This window comes from Balaenoptera ricei, chromosome 3 (genome assembly GCF_028023285.1).
Source record: "Balaenoptera ricei isolate mBalRic1 chromosome 3, mBalRic1.hap2, whole genome shotgun sequence".
NCBI classification, from domain to species: Eukaryota; Metazoa; Chordata; class Mammalia; order Artiodactyla; family Balaenopteridae; genus Balaenoptera; species Balaenoptera ricei.
Window position 1 is genome coordinate 100,189,359 of NC_082641.1, and position 18,748 is coordinate 100,208,106.

Sequence of the window (18,748 nt, forward strand, 5' to 3'; positions counted from 1 at the left end):
ATTATCCTGATTTTAAACACCTTATATTAGTTTCAACTCTTTTTCTGAAGTAAGTATAATTTTACATTATATATTCTTTTATGTCTGTTTTTTTTTTAGTTAGCATTTTATTTATGAGATTCAGCTGTGTGATTCCTCTAGCAGTGGCTTGTTCATTTTATCTGCAGCATAGTAATTCATTTAAGATTTTTATACACAGTTTATCTAATTCATTGTTGATGACTATTTGGATTGTTTCCAGTTTTCAGCTATTGCAAATAATGCTGTTATAAAGCTTCTTTTTTGTGTCTTTTGACAAGGGTACATATATACATTTCTTTGGGCTATATGTGACTATGACTATGAGAATAATTACTAGTTTGTAGAATATCCTTATGTTCAGCTTTAGCAGGGACTGCCAAATAATTGGAAACCTTAGCCCTTAAATGAGCAAAGTACTCTTATATTTGGGTATACATCTACCATCTAAAAATTTCCCCCTGCATTCCTTAATGTTCTGTGCTCTTTTTTCAAGTATATTATAAAATATTTTTAACTGTAGTCACCATGCTATACATTAGATCCTCAGAACTTATTCATCATATATCTGGAAGTTTGCACCTTTTGACCCAAATCTCCACATCCCCTAGCTCCTAGCCTCTGGTAACCATCAATCTACTCTCTGTTTCTATAAGCTTGACATTTTTAGATTCCACTTATAAGTGAGATCATACGGTATTTATTTTTGTCTGACTTGCACCTAGAGTAGTGTCCTAAAACTTCATCCATGTTGTTGCAAATGGCAGAATTTCCTTCTTTTTTATACCTGAATAATATTTGAGTTATATATATATATATATATTTATTTATTTATTTATTTATATTTATATATTATATTATATCACACTCTTTAACCATTTCTTGCTTGATAGCCATGTTTTGGCTATTGTGAGTAATGCTACAATGAACATGAGAGTGTTTTGGGAGTGTACTATCTCTTTGAGATAGTGATTTCATTTCCTTTGGATATATACCCAGAAATGGGATTGCTGGATCATATAGTAATTCTACTTTTAATTATTTTGAAACCTCCATACTGTTTTCCACACTGGTTTTACCAATGCAGGTTTTACATTCCTACCAACAGTACACAAGGGTTCCCTTTTCTCCACATCCTTCCCAGCATTTGTTATTTCTTGTGATTTTGATAATAGCCATTCTAAACCAGGAACTTATACTTTCTAAAAAAACGATGATTAATATGTTTTTCAGTTTTGGAAGTTTCTAATGTTACATCCAGAAACTCAGAGATTCTCTCTTTAGCCATATCCAGTCTACTATTGAGCCCATCAAAAGTGTCCTTCATGGCTCTACTCTGTTTTTTGATCTCCAGCATTTCATTTTTGTTCTTGCTTAGAATTCCCATCTCTCTTATTACATCATTTATCTTGCACATTAACTACTTTTTCCATTAAAGCCCTTAGCATATTAATAATATATTTTTTAAAATTTCTGGTTTGATAATTAAAACATTCTTGCCATATTTAACTCTGGTTCTCATGCTTGTTCAGTCTCTTTAAACTGTTTTTGCCTTTTAGTATGCCTTGTAACTTTTGTGGAAAGGTGGACATAATGTACTGAGTAAAAGGGTAATTGGCCTTTAGTATTGTAGTGGTAAGATGTGGGTGGAGGGAAAACATTCTGTAGTCCTATGATTAGGTTTTAGGCTTTTGATAAGCCTGTGCTTCTGGACTGTGAACTTCATCTGTACTTCTCTATATCCACCCCCCCAACACACACACACTACTTTAGGTGGGACAGGATGGCTAAAAGGAGCTAGGAGCTGGATATTTCCTTTTACCCATATGTGGAAAGCTAGAGCTGTCTGGAATTGGCTATTTCCTTCCTTCCAGGTAGGTTAGATTCTAATAAAACCCTAGTAGGTTAGGTTCTGGTAGAATAATCTCTCCTAAGGACAGGCCTTGTAAGAACAGAATGCTCTGGAGTATTTTTAAATTGTTCTTTTTACCCTCTCCTTGCTGGAAGCATGAGGAGATTTTTCTCAGATATTCACTATGAGAACCTGGTCAAGCCCAGAAGGTCAAACTCCAAGTGTGAGGACCTCCCCATGACTGTTCCCCCTGAAGCTTTTAACTCAGGTTTATCCACAGTGAGCTTCAACATTTCTTCAATTACAGTTTAGGTTTTCCTATCCGGTGCTGATTCCTGCAAAGGTTACTGCTCAGGGGTTTCCGTTCAAATAGGTGTGAGTCTCTATATTTGCCTGTTTGGAGGGCAGTGGTTCGTTCTGTAAACTCACTTCTCTGATATATCTAAGAAGAGTTGTTGATATCTTAGTTTAACAGATTTTTACTTGTTGGGACAGATTTGTGACTTCTGAGCTCCTTCCATGCCAGGCTGGAAACTGGAAGTGGTACAATTAATTTTAATAATTTATTTCATTGAATCAAATATATCCAAGACATTATCATTTCAACCTGTACCACTCGCCTCATTTTAAGTGCTCAGTAATCACATGTGACTAGTGACTCCTGTATTGGGCAGCGGTACTAGAAACCCCTACACTCATGCTCAGTTCAAGAGTTACCGTGGGAGAAGAATTATGAAAGATGATCTCATTCTCTAAAGTGGTGCCCTCCTGAGGTATTTTAAGTATAATTTTGACTATGAGTACTTTGATCATATCTGCTAAATTTATATTCCAGTCCTGTGAAAGGTGTGAAACATTTCTGGGAGTGGCAGACCCATGAAAGTGACATTTATGATGCATTTTGTAGAATGGATGAGACTTAAGAACCCAGAAATCACAGAAATGGAATTGGTAAAAATAACAGCATGAGTAAAACTACCAGAGCAGAAGAATGTCAAGAGTATACAGTGAAAAGAGATGCTTCCATCTGTCTGCATCTAATCTACCTCTATAACCCCAGTATAGGTGATCCTCACATATGGGAGCATTTTGCTTCCAGAGTGCACTTTCACTTGGCCTGTTTCATCAGAAGATCAAAACCCATTATTGTCAATTTGAGAGTATACAGCATGTGTTTCCCAAGAGTTCCAGAGGTAGATAACAATTTTACTTAGAGTGGAAAAAGCACATCAGTGAATAAAAGGAAGAGATCATTTAATCTAAGGAAACTTTTAACAAGTTAGCCTCTTGGCTTGTCTTTTGGGAATTTAAAAGTCTTGTTAATTATACTAAATTTCAAACCAATGTTTGAATTCAAAGTTAAGCCCTTTATTTCAGGGGCCCCCAACCCCCGGGCTGTGGACCGGCCTGTTAGGAACGGGGCCGCACAGCAGGAGGCGAGTGGCAGGCGAGTGAAGCTTCATCTGCCCTCCCCATCGCTCCCCATCGCTCGCATTACCGCCTGAACCATCCCCCCACCACCCGTCCGTGGAAAAATTGTCTTCCATGAAACTGGTCCCGGGTGCCAAAAAGGTTGCACCGCTGCTTTATTTGAAAACTTTTATGTTGCTTTGTTTGGGATATAGAATGACTAGAAACAAAGTGGTGAAGATGTTATTAGTAGCCCTTTAGAACTTTCAGCTTTCCTGGTGTGTGCTCTTACATGTTTCTTTCCTAAGTGTTTTCCTTTTGGTAAAGAATCAGGCTCTAATTTACAGATGCCACAGATGAAAAACATTCTTCAGCTGGAGTCTAGCAATTTAAAAATTGCTAACTGATTGTGTAAATATTTGTTTCTCACATTACCAGTGTATACATTTTAAGGAGGCAAGGTTTGTACATGCAACGACAACACAACAACAAAAACCTCTTGTGCAAATACTATAATGCATCAGTTCAGGGCTATGCATTTATAGGATTGAGTTAACTGTGTGTAGTTCAATGTAATGCTTCTTACATTTCTATATCGGTAATACCCACATTTTGGACAGCTTCTGTCGTATATGAGACATAGAGGGGGAAACTTCATTTATGCTAATGTAATATTTTTTTATAATGATAGAAGTTACTGAAATCATCTCTTTATTGTCATTTATAAAACAAATACTGTCCAATCTCTTACTTCCTCTCAGTCTAGAGAGATTTCTTCAATATATCTTTTCATTTAAATATAGTTCTTCATGTTGGAACTAAAGGTACTATTAACACAGGACTTGAAGTGAAGATGAGAAGGAGAATGGTGAGCAAAAGATGGTCATAATTTTTTTCAAGTTAATTCCAGAAATACTTGCAAAGCACCACTTATGTTCCACTCTCTGCAACTATAAAAGAGGGCCTTTGACCTCTAGGTGTTCACAGTTTAGCAAGGACAGACAAGAAAACACATACCTAAATTATAAAAGTATAAAAACAGTGCTTTGGAGGCAGAGAGAATCAAGGGTTTTGCTGCAGAGAAGATATCTGGGTCAAGACTTAATGTGTTGTAGGAGTTCCTGTAGCTTACAATGATGGTGGAAAGGGGTGAGAATTCTTGAGACAGGCAATAACAGTTTTCTTTGGAGAATCTTAACTAGATCACCCTTTAACTTGGACAGAATTTGGGAATAAGGCAGGGTCTGATTTGAAGAAAGAAGGTAGAATAGAGAAGCAAAGTAGGATGAGAATCAAAGACCTATTTCAGGGTCATTAACAGTGGTGGATTTGGGAGAACAAACAGAATGTAGTGGTGTCTAGAGAGAGTCCCAAGGGGAATTGCTAAGTGAAAACAGATCAGTTTTTGTATCTATGGGTAGGGAGAAAGCTGCAAAAGTGGGCAGAAAGGAGTAATTTATGAGACTTTAGACAACCTAGTTTTCTCAGGAAAATAGAAGGGGTTTTGGATAATTGCAATGCAGAGTATAAGCTGAGGAGCAGTAGGTGAATTTGAAAAGTTGGCGAAGCTAAAATCATAAAGGACCGTAGATGTCATGCCAAATCACTGCGATCATATCTGTTGGTTAATGAAAAGTTTATGGGCAGTTTTGCTTTTTGGAAAACCACTCTGGTTTTACTGTGGAAGGTGATTTGAAGGAGGGTAAGGCTGGAAGCGGGTGGACAGGTCAGGGATCTAATTTGATAGCTCTAGTGAGAAATGATGAGACTGGAATTCTGGTAGGAGGGTTGCAAAGGAGGTGGGTGGATTCAGGAAATGTTGTGATGCCAAAAAAAGAAAAAATAGATCTTAGAGACTAATAGGTTAGAAATTTGTGAGTGTGCTAAATGTGTTCATTGCTAAGGAAATGGTCTCCTATTGTACAATCAGTGTGAAAGACATCAGGCTCACTGAAAATTTGGATTTCAAATGGCATGAATTTATTATATTTTAAGAGATCAAGAACACATCAAATAAATTCTGTAATAGATCTTTAAATCAGAGTACACAACTGCTATTAATTTTTTTCATCCACCTATTAAATTTTAGCTTTTAATGGGTAGGGCTTGATGCTTGCTTTATGTTGATAGACTCAATTTTTAAAAGGTATTGATATGTGGAGGGGCCATGTCATGGAAATCTGGGGATAGGAGCTGCTTTTGTAAGGCAGGGTGGTCAGCTTCATTGAAATAAGTAGAAGCAATCTGCTTTCTTTCTGTAATTAACATTGCTTTTTCAAGCAGTGTCCATCCTTTCTCTTATGATTATGTAAAATGGACTGGACGCCATTTTTTCTTTTGAGCAACGTGATGACAAATGAAATTGACCTAGATGCTCTGCATCCAAAAAGACCTTTAAGGAGCCAGGTGTGATGCCTTGTAGGGAGCAGAGGGCTTTTGCTGTCCATTTCTCTTAGCGTCTACAGCTGTATAGAATGTAGCCACAGCGATTAAGCAGGGCTGAGGGAATTGTGAATAATCCCAGGAGTGCAGTTGCTCTAGAATAAAAAGGAGCAAGTTTGGCAATCTCATTTAAATAATAGTTATTTCTCACATGGATGGCAATTTTGTTAAAGCTTATGAGAGCCGTAGTGCAAGTGGGGTTCAAAGTGAAGCGACCCAGTTTTCCAGATCAACAAACAGCTGAAACAAGTGACTTGAACTCTTTCTCTTCGATCTATACGTAAGCCTGTTTGTGCTAAGCCTGGGGAAAAAGGAGTAGTGTTAGCACAGCATTTCAAAAAACAATTGGATTCAAAACCTGACAGATATGGATTTAAATCTCAATTTATTATTTGCTCACAGTATGATGCTGAGGAATTTACCTTACCTTTACCTTATGGAGATCATGGTATCAACCTCTCACTTTTTTTGGGGTGGAGGGGCTTGTTGTTGAGGTATTTTTGAAGCCAATCCAGACATTGTATAATCTCCTATATACTTCAGTATCTGTATTATATATAAAGTATATATTTCTAAAATATAGGGACATTTTCTCATATTTGCACAATGCCACCATCACACCTACCAAAATTATCTTTTAAAATTTGAATTAGTATTTAAAAGGACCATACGTAATATTTTATTGTTATGTCTCTTAAATATACTTAGAACAATTTCTACTGTCATTTTTTTTTTTTAATGCCATTGATTCGATAAAGAAAATGAGTCAGTTGTTGAGGTAGACAGAATAATGGCCCCCAGAGATGATCACACCCTAATCCCCAGAACCTGTGAATGTTACCTCACAGGGAAAAGGGGTATTTGCTGATGTGATTAAGTTAAGGACATTGAGGTGGGAGGAGTTACCTAGGTTATCCAGGTGTGACCAATGTAATCACAAGGGTACTTAAAATGGAAGAAAGAGACGGGAGAGGAGGTTCAGAGGGAAATGTGGTTGCAAGAGAGTGGTCAGAGAGATGGAATATTGCTAGCTTTGAAGATAGAAGCAGGGGACCACAAACCAAGGAATGGGGATGACTTCTGTGAGCTGAAAGAGGCAAAGAAATGGATTCTCCACTGAGCCTCCAAAGAGAAATGCAGCTCTGACCATACTTAGATTTTATCCTGGTGAGACCTGTGTGGGACTTCTAACCTACAGAACTGTAAGGTAAGAATTTTGTGTTGTTCTAAGCCACTAATTTTTTTTTTTTTTAATAGCTTGTTACACCAGCCATAGAAAATTAATATAGTTGTCTTGCAGAGCATTTACATTCTGGGTTTGTTTGTTTGATTCTTTGTGGTATAAGTTAACTTTTCCTATCCTTTGTATTCATTGTAATATAATTCAGCTAGAATCTTAACTACATTTAGGTTAGACTTTTTTCTCTGTGGCAAAATACTTCAGTGGTGGTGTTTTAAACTTCATATTGTGTGTAGTCATCCAACGTGCAACGTCTGCTTGTTTTAACTAAGATTCATCACTGGGTTCAGGTGGTGGTGTCTTGATCCCAGCTAACATTTTATCTATTGGTATAATGTGCTAGTATAATCTACTGATAAACATTGCCTGGATCAATTATTCCATTAGTGGTTATAAAATTATGATTTTAAAACTTTGATCATTGCACATTTATTGTTTGGAATTTATCTGTAAAGAATCATTTTCTTTTATAAACTAAGTTGATTTGGTTACACTGAAATAATTTGTGCAAGAAAGTCAGGATAAATGTTTAATTATTTCCTTTTACATGTCAATTTTCAGAATAAGGAGTTGGTGCTGTTTACTCTTTGTAAAATTAGTTGGAGTTTTGGATTTCTGTCTTTCCTTATCCTTTTTAGAAAAATCACTATGAACTAATAAGTTTGTTTTAATACTAGTGTGTTGGATCATTTGCATTAATTAATGTATCATTTGTGTACTCAAGTTGTTCCATCTTTGGCCCCTTCATCTTGGCTCTGTGCCATTTGGATAAGACCCAAATTCATTGGTGGCTTCTGTTTTCAGTTGTAATAAGATAACACATTCTCATCTTGTATATTTCCTACCCCAAGTCTGTAATTACCATTTCTCCAATCAAATATATTGACATACATATTGCAGGTTATCCCACTGAATATATATTTGTTATTATAATTTACTGAACAATTCTCTACAATTGGGCATTTAGGTTCTCTGCAATTAGCCATTTAGGTTTCTTCACTTCTTGTGCAGCTGTGTTGTCTGAAACACAAGTAAATACATTGAATTTAATATTACTTGTGATTACATTTTAGCTATTTTTCAGAGATAGAAATTTAGGAATCTAATGGCCATAATCATATAACATCACCACATTTTTGAGATACATTTTACACAGTCAGTATTGTGTGAAGCATTATGGAGAACAAAAATGTAAAGCAGGGCCCTTGCTCTTAAAAATCCAACATTGCAATTTGAATGATCCAAATGCACCATATCTACTAAAGTTAAGCAGTAAATACGTTAATAAAGAGACCTTGCTCATTTCAAAGTTTCTTGACTGCCTTGTAAAAAACAAAAAAACAAAAAAAACCAGTGGGACCCTCCCAAATTGCCTAATACTGACATAGAGAAATTTGTGGGTGGTTGAGTATTCATTATGTATATGAGTCCTAGCAATTAAGAGAATGAAATGGAAAAAACATTGTCAGAGAAAAATTGGACCACACAAGTTAAACAGGCAAGGAAGGTTTTGTTCAAAACTGTTACAGTATGGGAGAGTTTGAACTTAACTCCATTGAGAGCTGGAGACTTTTTAAGAGCTGGAGTGGGGTGTGGAGAATACAGGCCACCTGAGTTTGCTAATTGGCCTTGCCCATAGGTAAGCTGTACTTTCCCGTATCTTCATGGTAGCAGGAGTTTTACAAACTGGAGCAAGGTGTCCCTTGAAGTTAGGCTCCTACCCTCCCCCAAAGACTGTTAGATAGAGGTGTTATCTTCCTGGATGATTGCATTCTAAAGAGATGGTTTCCAGATACTTGCAAAAGACTTCTCCCAGTCTTAAAGCTGGCGAGAGACTTTTGAAGGAGATGTATACATTACAGAGGTGGCAGAGTAAATATTTGCCATGGTAAGTTTTTTAAAGTAAGTGCTCTAAGTAAAGGGAGGTCAGGGGACCTATGGTCAGGAAGAAATTTGTCTAAAATTTAGTCAAGCTGAGGGGAACATTAGGCTGTCTTGGTATTTGATAACTTAGAATTTTGTGAAATTATTTAATGATGAATTCCATGATTATAAATTAAGTCTAATTTCAATCATATATTCTGTCATAATCTGCATTTATTCATTTCCTCATAATTCAGTGTGCGTGGTAATACTTTGTGTAGAACACAAAAAACAATGGGAACTAATTGTAAATTGAAAAATTTTAGAAAATTAATGAAAGTGGTATTAAGTGTAAATTACAAACAAAACTGATAAAATTATAGCAGAGATGGGGCAATTAACAATTGAAAAAGAAAATCTGCATGGGTATTGATATAACTGAGTTTCAACAGAGAATGATTTGAGTATTAATAGATTAAGGAAGACTTACTGAAAATTTGATAAAAAGTCAATAACAAAAACATAAAGAGGATAAAGTCAAATGCAAAATGATGAGTGTAGATTTATCTTATCATAAAATTTGTCAGAAAAATACACCCTGGAAACATTTGAACCATAATTATTCTAAAATATTAAAGAATCATAATCACAACCTAAAATTCATAATTTTTATAATTTTAGTTTGATTTGTAAAGGTAATATCCTAATCGATCTTTTTATTCACTATTTAATCATTTTACTCTATTTTATGTGGATTAACTTTTATCCATACCAATTATTCAGACAATAAAGAACTCATTTTCTAAAATAGAAAATTTTAACAAATACTGAAATTTTGATAATAGGTAAATGATAATGGCTGAAACAAAAGGCTAGAACTATCTTTTCAGTTGTGAACTAAAAGCCGACAAAGATTATCACTTTAAGGTGGATAATGATGAAAGTGAGCACCAGTTATCTTTAAGAACCGTCAGCTTAGGAGCGGCACAAAGGATGAATTGCACATTGTCGAAGCAGAGGCGATGAATTATGAAGGCGGTCCAATTAAAGTAACACTAGCAACTTTGAAAATGTGCAGCCAATTTTTTCCCTTGGGGGCTTTGAAATAACACCACCTGTGGTCTTATGGTTGAAGTGTGGTTCAGGGCCTGTGAATATTAGTGGACAGCACTTAGTAGCTGTGGAGGAAGATGCAGAATCAGAAGATGAAGAGGAGGAGGATGTGAAACTCCTGGGTATATCTGGAAAGCATTCTGCCCCTGGAAGTGGTAGAAAGGTTCCACAGAAAAAAGTAAAGCTTGCTGCTGATTAAGATGAAGATGATGATGAAGATGAAGAAGATGATGAAGATGAGGATGATGATGACTTTGATGATAAGGAAGCTGAAGAAAAAGCTACAGTAAAGAAATCTGTACGAGATACTCCAGCCAAAAATGCGCAAAAACCAAACCAGAGTGGAAAAGACTCAAAACCATCAACACCAAGATCAAAAGGTCAAGAATCCTTCAAAAAAACAGGAAAAAACTCCTAAAGCACCAAAAGGACCAAGCTCTGTAGAAGACATTAAAGCAAAAATGCAAGCAAGTATAGAAAAAGGTGGTTCCCTTCCCAAAGTGGAAGCCAAATTCATCAATTATGTGAATTGTTTCTGGATGACTGACCAGGAGGCTGTTCAAGATCTCTGGCAGTGGAGGAAGTCTCTTTAAGAAAATAGTTTAAAAAGTTCGTTAAAACTTTCTGTCTTATTTCATTTCTGTAACAGTTGATATCTGGCTGTCCTTTTTATAATGCGGAGTGAGAACTTTCCCTACTGTGTCTGATAAATGTTGTCCAGGTTCCATTGCCAAGAATGTGTTGTCCAAAATACCTGTTTAGTTTTTAAAGATAGAACTCCACCCTTTGCGTGGTTTTAAGTATGTATGGAATGTTATGATAGGACATAGTAGTAGTGGTGGTCAGACAAATGGAAATGGTGTGGAGGCAAAAATATATATGTTAAATAAACTTAGTATTTTAATACAGTAAAAACAAAACAAAAACCAGCTCCTCACCCTGAAACACTGATAGGTTTTGATTTAAAGAAAATTTGATGTATTGCCTTTGTCTTTAAGAAATTCATTCTGTAGAAACTTGCTTATGAACTATTTTGAACAGACAACTAGAGAAAATACTTCAAATCCTATGTGTCTAACACCTAGATTTAATAAATGAAACTTTCCTTACTCTTTGAATCTAGGAGTAAATGGTTCTTATGTAGTTTTGACTTCTCAACTCATCCAGATTGCCAGCCTCTGAGAATTTGGTGAAAGCTATGGATTGTCTTTCAGAAAGATTTGCACATATATAACATTTTATATCCAACGTTAGGGCATTTATGGACTTTTACAAAGTCTAAGTTAAGAACTCCTGCTATAAAGAGCCAGTCTGGATAATCCGTTGTGAATAGACTTTGGGATGTCCATTGACACAGATAGTAAAAATTTGGGTGAATCCGTAATAACATAAGACCGCTGGGATGTTTAGATTCAAACTTAGGGATTTTTAATAAGTGGGGTAATTTTAAAACAAGTTTTAAAGTAAGTTATTGATCCTGAAGTCAAACTGGCAATTTTTTTCAAGTGGTATGAAAAACTGTCATATATATATATATATATATATATATATATATATATATATATATATATATATATATATATATATATACACACACATACATACATACATACATACATACAAACATACATATACACAAACATTCATACACAGCAGGCATGTGGTGGGGCTGTTGTGTGTGTGTTATGTCAGGTTATCCTTTGATGGAATATGGAGAATGCAAGGGAGAAGACAAGTTGCTAGACATGGCATTTCTTTCACAATGCTCAGCTTAGATAAGCCCTTGTGGTTTCTATACTAAGCCATTGTGGTAAACACAGAGAAGAAAAAAAGTAGGTACCATTTTTTATGAAAACTTTCAAGTATTTTTTTCAATATTTTATAGTAAAATGTTCTATCCCCAAAAATGCTTGATGAACTTTTTGTTGAATTTCCTTTCCCAACCTCACTTATTATGTATATATATTATGTATAATATATATGCTACATAATGAAAGCCAAATAAAAGCAGGAAGGAATATACTCAAAGTATCTTCATAGGTGAGTTGTTAACCAAGATGCATTTTTACCACCTTAATAGCTGAACATAGTCCCAAGTGCTTTTGATACGTAAAATGATTCCAGGTGCATCAGAAACTCCTTCTGTAGGTGTATAACTGGGAATTCTCCAAAATTCCTTCTATGTAGAACATGATGCCTATTAAAGGATAAATAATAAATATGTGCAAATTTGAAGCTTATGTAGACATTATAAAAAACTAAATGGTATTTTCAACATTATTTAGGATGTTGACAAATAAGATTTCTTTCAGAGTAATATATTTTAATCACTGAAATTGTTTAGGATTAATGGTACATGGTGATAATTAAAAACAGACCAAACTGTAGTTAACTTTTCTTAATTTTTCTACAGACAACGCATCCTACGATTGTCTATTCTAACCACCGGTCCTTAGTTAAATATTATAGGTCTCAATTCTCGCATCTGTAACATAGAGTCAGATTACACGGTTCCTAAAATATTGTCTCTAAAATGCAACAATTTAGCATTTAGCAGTAAGAATTATAAGAATTGTTGCAATGTGTGTGCATTTATGGAGTCCATAAGCAGAGCACAGATATGGGAAGCATAAGCCCCCTTCAGTTCTAATCACTGCGCTGCCTCACAACATTTAAGCAGGTCCTTTAACCTTTTATTTTACATCAATCTTATTTTTGTCTGTAAAATGAGAGTTGAGCCAGATGACTCTAACGTTTCTATCTTGTCTGAGTGTTGTTTATTTCTGTATCTTTATGCAGATTCTTCAAAATATTAATCATACTGTTCATTGCATACAGATACATTCATTTGCTTAGTTGTTATGGAGATAATAAAGAATGACACTTTTGTAATAACTAGTGTAGATGAAGAAATTGAAGTTCAAAGAGATGAAGTATCTTTCCTGCTTCATAAATGAAAAATCTGCATTTATTATATAGTGTTAAATGTCACTGGAATTGATTATCTTGTCTATTTGGGCACAGGTTATAGAACTGAATTATCTAAAATAAGCCTACTTTTTTTTTTTACATTATGTTTATAAATAGTTGTGTCTCGGTCACATAACGATAGCATTTTGGGGCTGCTATAACAAAAATACCACACATTGGGTGGCCTTAAAAAACACTTTTATTTCTCACAGTTCTGGAAGCTGGAAATCCAAGATGGAAATGCCAGCAGATCTGGTGTTGGGTGAGGGCCCCCTTCCTGCCTAGCATACAGCTGCCTTCTAGTTGTCTCCTCCCAGGGCTGGGAGAGCAAGTTCTAGTCTCTTTTTCCTCTTCTTAGAGGACACTAATCCCATCATAGTGTTTCACCCTCATGACCTCCTCTAAACCTAATTACCTCCTAAAGTCCCCCACCTCCTAATATGCCTTTGGGGGTTAGAGTTTCAACATATGAATTTTGGAGAGACACAAGCATGCAATCCATAACCAGTTGCACCTAACTAGTACTCTTCCTAAACTTGTTTTGGTTTGACTTCTCTCTAAGGCTTCAGCCCAAACTTACAGACAATCTTCATGATTTGACAACTGCCAATCTTACCAGAGTTAAGGCTAGCCTGTCCTCATTCTGCAAATGTCTCCCCACATCCTATGCTCTAGTCTTATTTACTGAAGTCCTGGCTGTCTTTGATCTCCTTGTCTTAGTCAGCTCAGGCTGTCATAACAAAATACCACAAACTGTGTATCTTAAAGAAGAAAAATTTATTTTCTCACAGTTCGGGAGGCTGGAGGTCTGAGGTCAAGGTGCTGGCATGTTAGGTTTCTGCTGAGGCTTCTTTCCTGGGCTTGCGGACATGCATTCTCTCTGTGTCCTCACATGGTCTTTTCTCTGTGCACATGCGCCTGGTGTCTCTTCATATTTTTATAAGGACACCCCTCCTATTATATTTGTGTTCCACCTTTATGACCTCATTTAACCTTAATTACATCCTTAAAAGCCCTTATCTCCAACTACAGTCACATTTCAGGTTAGAACTGAACCTATAAATTTTGGAGAGGGGAACAATTTAATCCAAAGATTCTTTAAGCTGTCTGATGTCTCATGGAACTTGTACTAATCCTATGTGTTCCCATCTCTGACTGTATCTCTCTGATCCGCATTTGTCTGTTTATTGTCTTTCTACTTCACTGGACTGTGAGCTTTTAAAAAAGTGCATCATTTTTAAGTCTAAAACTCTAGAACAGTGATTGCATGTAGATTTATTAAGCAGTACATGAAAACTTTCCTAATTAGTTGATTAATAAAATAGTTGTATTTCGTATAACATTTTTAGGAAGGGTAGAAAAGCATGCTGCATGTCTTTATCCTAGATATTAGCAATTGAGATTGTGCCTTCTTAAGATCCTCTATTTTAAAGAGTATCTATGAAGAGGTTAAGGCACAAGATGCAAGAGGGAAGAGATATGGGAACATATGTATATGTATAACTGATTCACTTTGTTATAAAGCAGAAACTAACACACCATTGTAAAGCAATTATACTCCAATAAAGATGTTAAAAAAAAAACTCTTGTGGAATAGAAGCGAGAGAAGTCTCTAAAACAGCATTTTAGAAAAAATGACTACATCAAAGAGGACTGCAGTATATGAATTAAGTTGGCCTGAAGCAGAGACGAGGGGATAATGTGTTTCTAAGGTGGCGTGACCACAGAATGTTCTTGATAACAGGTGTGTTCAGACTATGAAGTCTGGATGAACAAGAGCCACCAGGGGGATGTGTGAGGTGAGAGGAATAAAATATACAGGAGACTCTTGTAGGAAGAAAGCGGAGATGGAATGATTCCACTGGTGTTTTATTTCCTCAAGCAATTTCTTGATACTGCAGGGACACTTTTCTAAATGACTTGCTTGCCTCAGCCTTTTTTAGTTTTGGACCCAAACTTTTGCCTCCAGACTTTGTGAATCCAGTCTGCTGATCCATTCCGTGACATTCAACTTAACACCATAAAGAATTTAGATCCTGAGGCTTCTAAAAGGATAAACGACTCGTGGTTATAAATAATTTTCATTCTTGTAATTTCATGTCACAGTGATCTTTTAAAAATTCTTAGTTGAGATAACGTTACTCACCTGTTTAATAGCCCAATGGATGTCTCCTTTGATTCACAGTAAAAGCCAGAGTCATAAGGATTCCTTGGCAAAGCCCACCGTGAGCTGAGCTTCCTTACTTCTTTGACTCAGGTCCTGTTGCTCTTTCCCTTCCTGTCTCCAGTACATCAACCTGCTTTCTTTCTTTGCAAAGTACTTGTTACTTTCAAGTAAACTATCTAAACTGTTTATTCCTTTTGTGTGTTGTCTAGTCTTTCCCTTAGAACACAGATTCTACCGTGACAGAATGTTCTCTGTTTTGTTAAATGCTGTATCCCTAGTGCATAGGAGAGTGTCTGGCATGTAGTAGACACAACACAAAACACCACTGTTGAATGAAGAAATAGGATGCAAATTGACACATGGAATTTGTTCTGGAAGTAAAATAAGATGCTGAATTTATGACAGAGTATTGGCAGAGGAAAATAAAATCTGTAACATTGCTTTTAGCATTGGATTTTCACCTTTGTATAATCATGTTGAAAAAAGTTGATTTCGTTTTGCTTTTCTTAGACTACTCTTCATGTTAATAGGATAGTCCTAGGTGATGTAAACAATCCATGATCATATTCTTCACTGAATTTGCATTGGTAATAGTCTCTGTGTCTCCCACAATAATACCTTTCATTTTTTAAATTATGTCCTGCGGAATGCAAATAGAAGAGGAGAGGAAGAGGAAAGGAGAAAATATACAGGGAAGAGGAGGAAGCTAGACCAATGCTCTTTGTTGCTCTATTTTACTCATGCCAGCACTTTCTTATCTGTCTTTATAAGGGATACCTTTCTATGTCCTGCTGAGGAAGGTGGGCTGAACTCTACTCCCCTTAATGCTAAGAGGCTTTTATATGTGAGATACAAGCTAAAGAAAGAAAGAAAGAAGTAGGTGCTTTGTAGAGAACTTAGAATCGTTTTCCTTTCCAAATTACAATTTATTATTTTTATCTAGGAAAATAAAACAGTGATTTCACCTAGAATATTATTTTCAAGGCATGATTTTCACAGTTTACGATAATCTTTTTCTACATGTAACATACATTTTCAGAGAAGCTGGCTTTGAAAACTCAGCAGGAAGGGAAGACTGGATGTCCTCCCTGCAACCTTGCTTCTTGTTACTGTCACAAGATGTTGAAGGACCAGACAGCACAGCAAGGGGCGGGGCATGCTTGGGAGAAACAACTGCTCAAAGACAAAAAAATATAAACCATCAATTATGTATTAGAGAAAGGTTTCAATTAATGATCACACAGATGCAGCTTTGTTTACACACAAAAATTTAGTCTCCCCACACTTTGGGCTCAACCTTGAAAATATAGGCTCATTAGTCAGAATCTTTTTCTAACTACGCTTCCAATTAGAAATTCCTTTGAGAACATGGGCCATTCCATCCATTGGGTAACACACAGCTTAGGAGGAATTTATTGACCCTGACTCTGGGAAACCTCGTTGCAGACCTTGTTAGCACAAGGTGGAAACCCGTGCTACCTTGTTAAGCAGGATATTACTCTGAAAATCCTTTTCCTTGTCACTGGGACATCATCCAGACACAAATCTCAGATGATCCTTTCTTCATTATGGAGCTAAAGAGGGAGTCAAATGTGAGTGAAAGAAATCAATTGAACAAGTTGGCAACTGCTTTAATCCATAGACACATAGTAATGATAATAACTAACAACATTATTGAGTTTACGAAAGCCCTTCTCATATACTTCATTTTGGTCAGTCTTCTAAACAGCACTATGAGTTAAAAGAAATGTGTATTTGTTCTTGGTACTGGTTGCTACCAGTTTTACCTTACTTGTAGCAAAAATGAGATTCTGCTGGAACCCAGCTGGAAGGCTTAATAGTTTTTCCTTTATGGTACATATTACTTATCAGCAATCATAGCAAAACTCGGGAATAAATTTTATCTGGAAGATTGGTGAGGTAATGGATCTGCTTAGAGGTACAGCTCATGGATGACTCCTGCTCTACTGACAGAGCTTTAGACTCCAAGGAGGCTATTAGTATGTAAGGCAACAGCAAAATATATCTAAAGTTAAAAGAAACTTATAGGAAGAGAAACAGTAGCTGGCAACTTTAACAAAAAAAAGAGGTCATATTAACCTAGTTTTCTGGAATCAAACACACACTTAAGCATGGCTAAATTTTTGTTATTTAGGATAATCTCTAACACCCCAAGTGTCGGGGCCCCCCAAGACCACCTTCAGACTAAATGTTTCACTTGATGGACGCAAAGGATTCGGAAGCTCTTGTATTCATAGTTACAGTTTATGACAGTGAAAGGATACAGGTGAAAATCAGCAAAGGGAAAAAGCACATGGGGGAAGGTCTGAGAGAAACCAGGTATAAACTTCTAGGTATCCTCCAAGTGAAGTCTCCCAGGATCACTTAATCATCCCATCGATGATGTATATCCCATCAATGATGTATGACAACATGTGGGAAGTGTTGCCAACCAGGGAAGCTCACCTGAGCCTTGGTACCCAGCCTTTTTTTATTAGTGGTCAGGCAGGTGGGCAGGCATTCATTACCTGTGACTTACATATACAGCTGGTCTGCTACTCAGACTCCAGAACCTCAAAGAAAAATAGGTGTTTACCATAAATCACATTGTTAGCCTAAACTCTCTGGTCAAATTTGTACAGAATAGCCTGAAGCTACAAGCATACAAAAACACCGTTCTCAGGCAAAATCTTCCAAAGCTCAGCAGTCATGAGCCAGTTAAGGGCCAGTCCTGGGGGGAAAAGAAAGCCTTTCTTGAGAATGTGCAGGGTTTGAGCAACTCTGGCCTGCTAGGTTAACCCTTTCCTGAACGCTATGCTATCCTAATGTAGGAACACTAAAATCATTAAAGAAATATTCTTTGAAACCAGGTTCCTCTCAACCATTGTAAAGTTGTTCAAGTGGTCTGTACATATTGATCATTGGAATCTTTTATAAGTTTAATATATATAATGCAATTAACTTATTGTAATATTTTCTTTGAAGATAAATAGAACTTATTGTATTATTCTAAAAATGTACCTTTACACACTCAAATTATTTTATCTGTCTATCCTTTTACTCACTAAATGGGCTGACGCTTTATCTGGCTCCTTTAGCATCAAGGACACAAAACTCAAGCCTTTTCTTTGCCTTTCCTTCCATTTCTTCACCAACCCTATTTTATAAGCCTGCATGTTTATCTGAAAATGAGTAGCCACACCATTTTCATTTTTTCTAATTGTATCATTATTTACTCTTTACCCATTTGTCTTTCAAGATCTGAATTGTTAGCAAATGATAGGATGTATTGATACATGGTTTTAAAAATAAAAGTTTCAGCCAAACAGGTAAGAAATTCCTCTCTACAATTCCAATTTTCAAAAAACTTAGAAAAATGCAAGATGTTTAAAAACTAATTCCATACCTAAACCTTACTTAAAGAATAAGGAAGCTATTTATAACCTTTTTTTTTTTTTTTTTTTTGGTAATCCATGAACTGTGAACATTCAAATGTTTTACTTCAGAAGTTTGAATATATATGGTTATAGGATGCTGCCCAAAACTCCTTTGGATGTGTTACATAATATTTATTATTTTTGTACCTTGTTGCTTCTCTAAATGGAAAATTTCTAAGTTTTGAATTCTGAATCACCAATGAATTTTGGATCTTTACAGAGATCCAGGCTCTAAA

At 36.0% G+C, this 18,748-nt stretch overlaps 1 pseudogene; it reads left to right on the top strand.

The window, feature by feature from the left end:
- Positions 1-9,797: 9,797 nt before the first annotated feature.
- Positions 9,798-10,610, top strand: LOC132363742 (nucleophosmin-like; annotated as a pseudogene).
- The last annotated feature ends 8,138 nt before the right edge of the window (positions 10,611-18,748 follow it).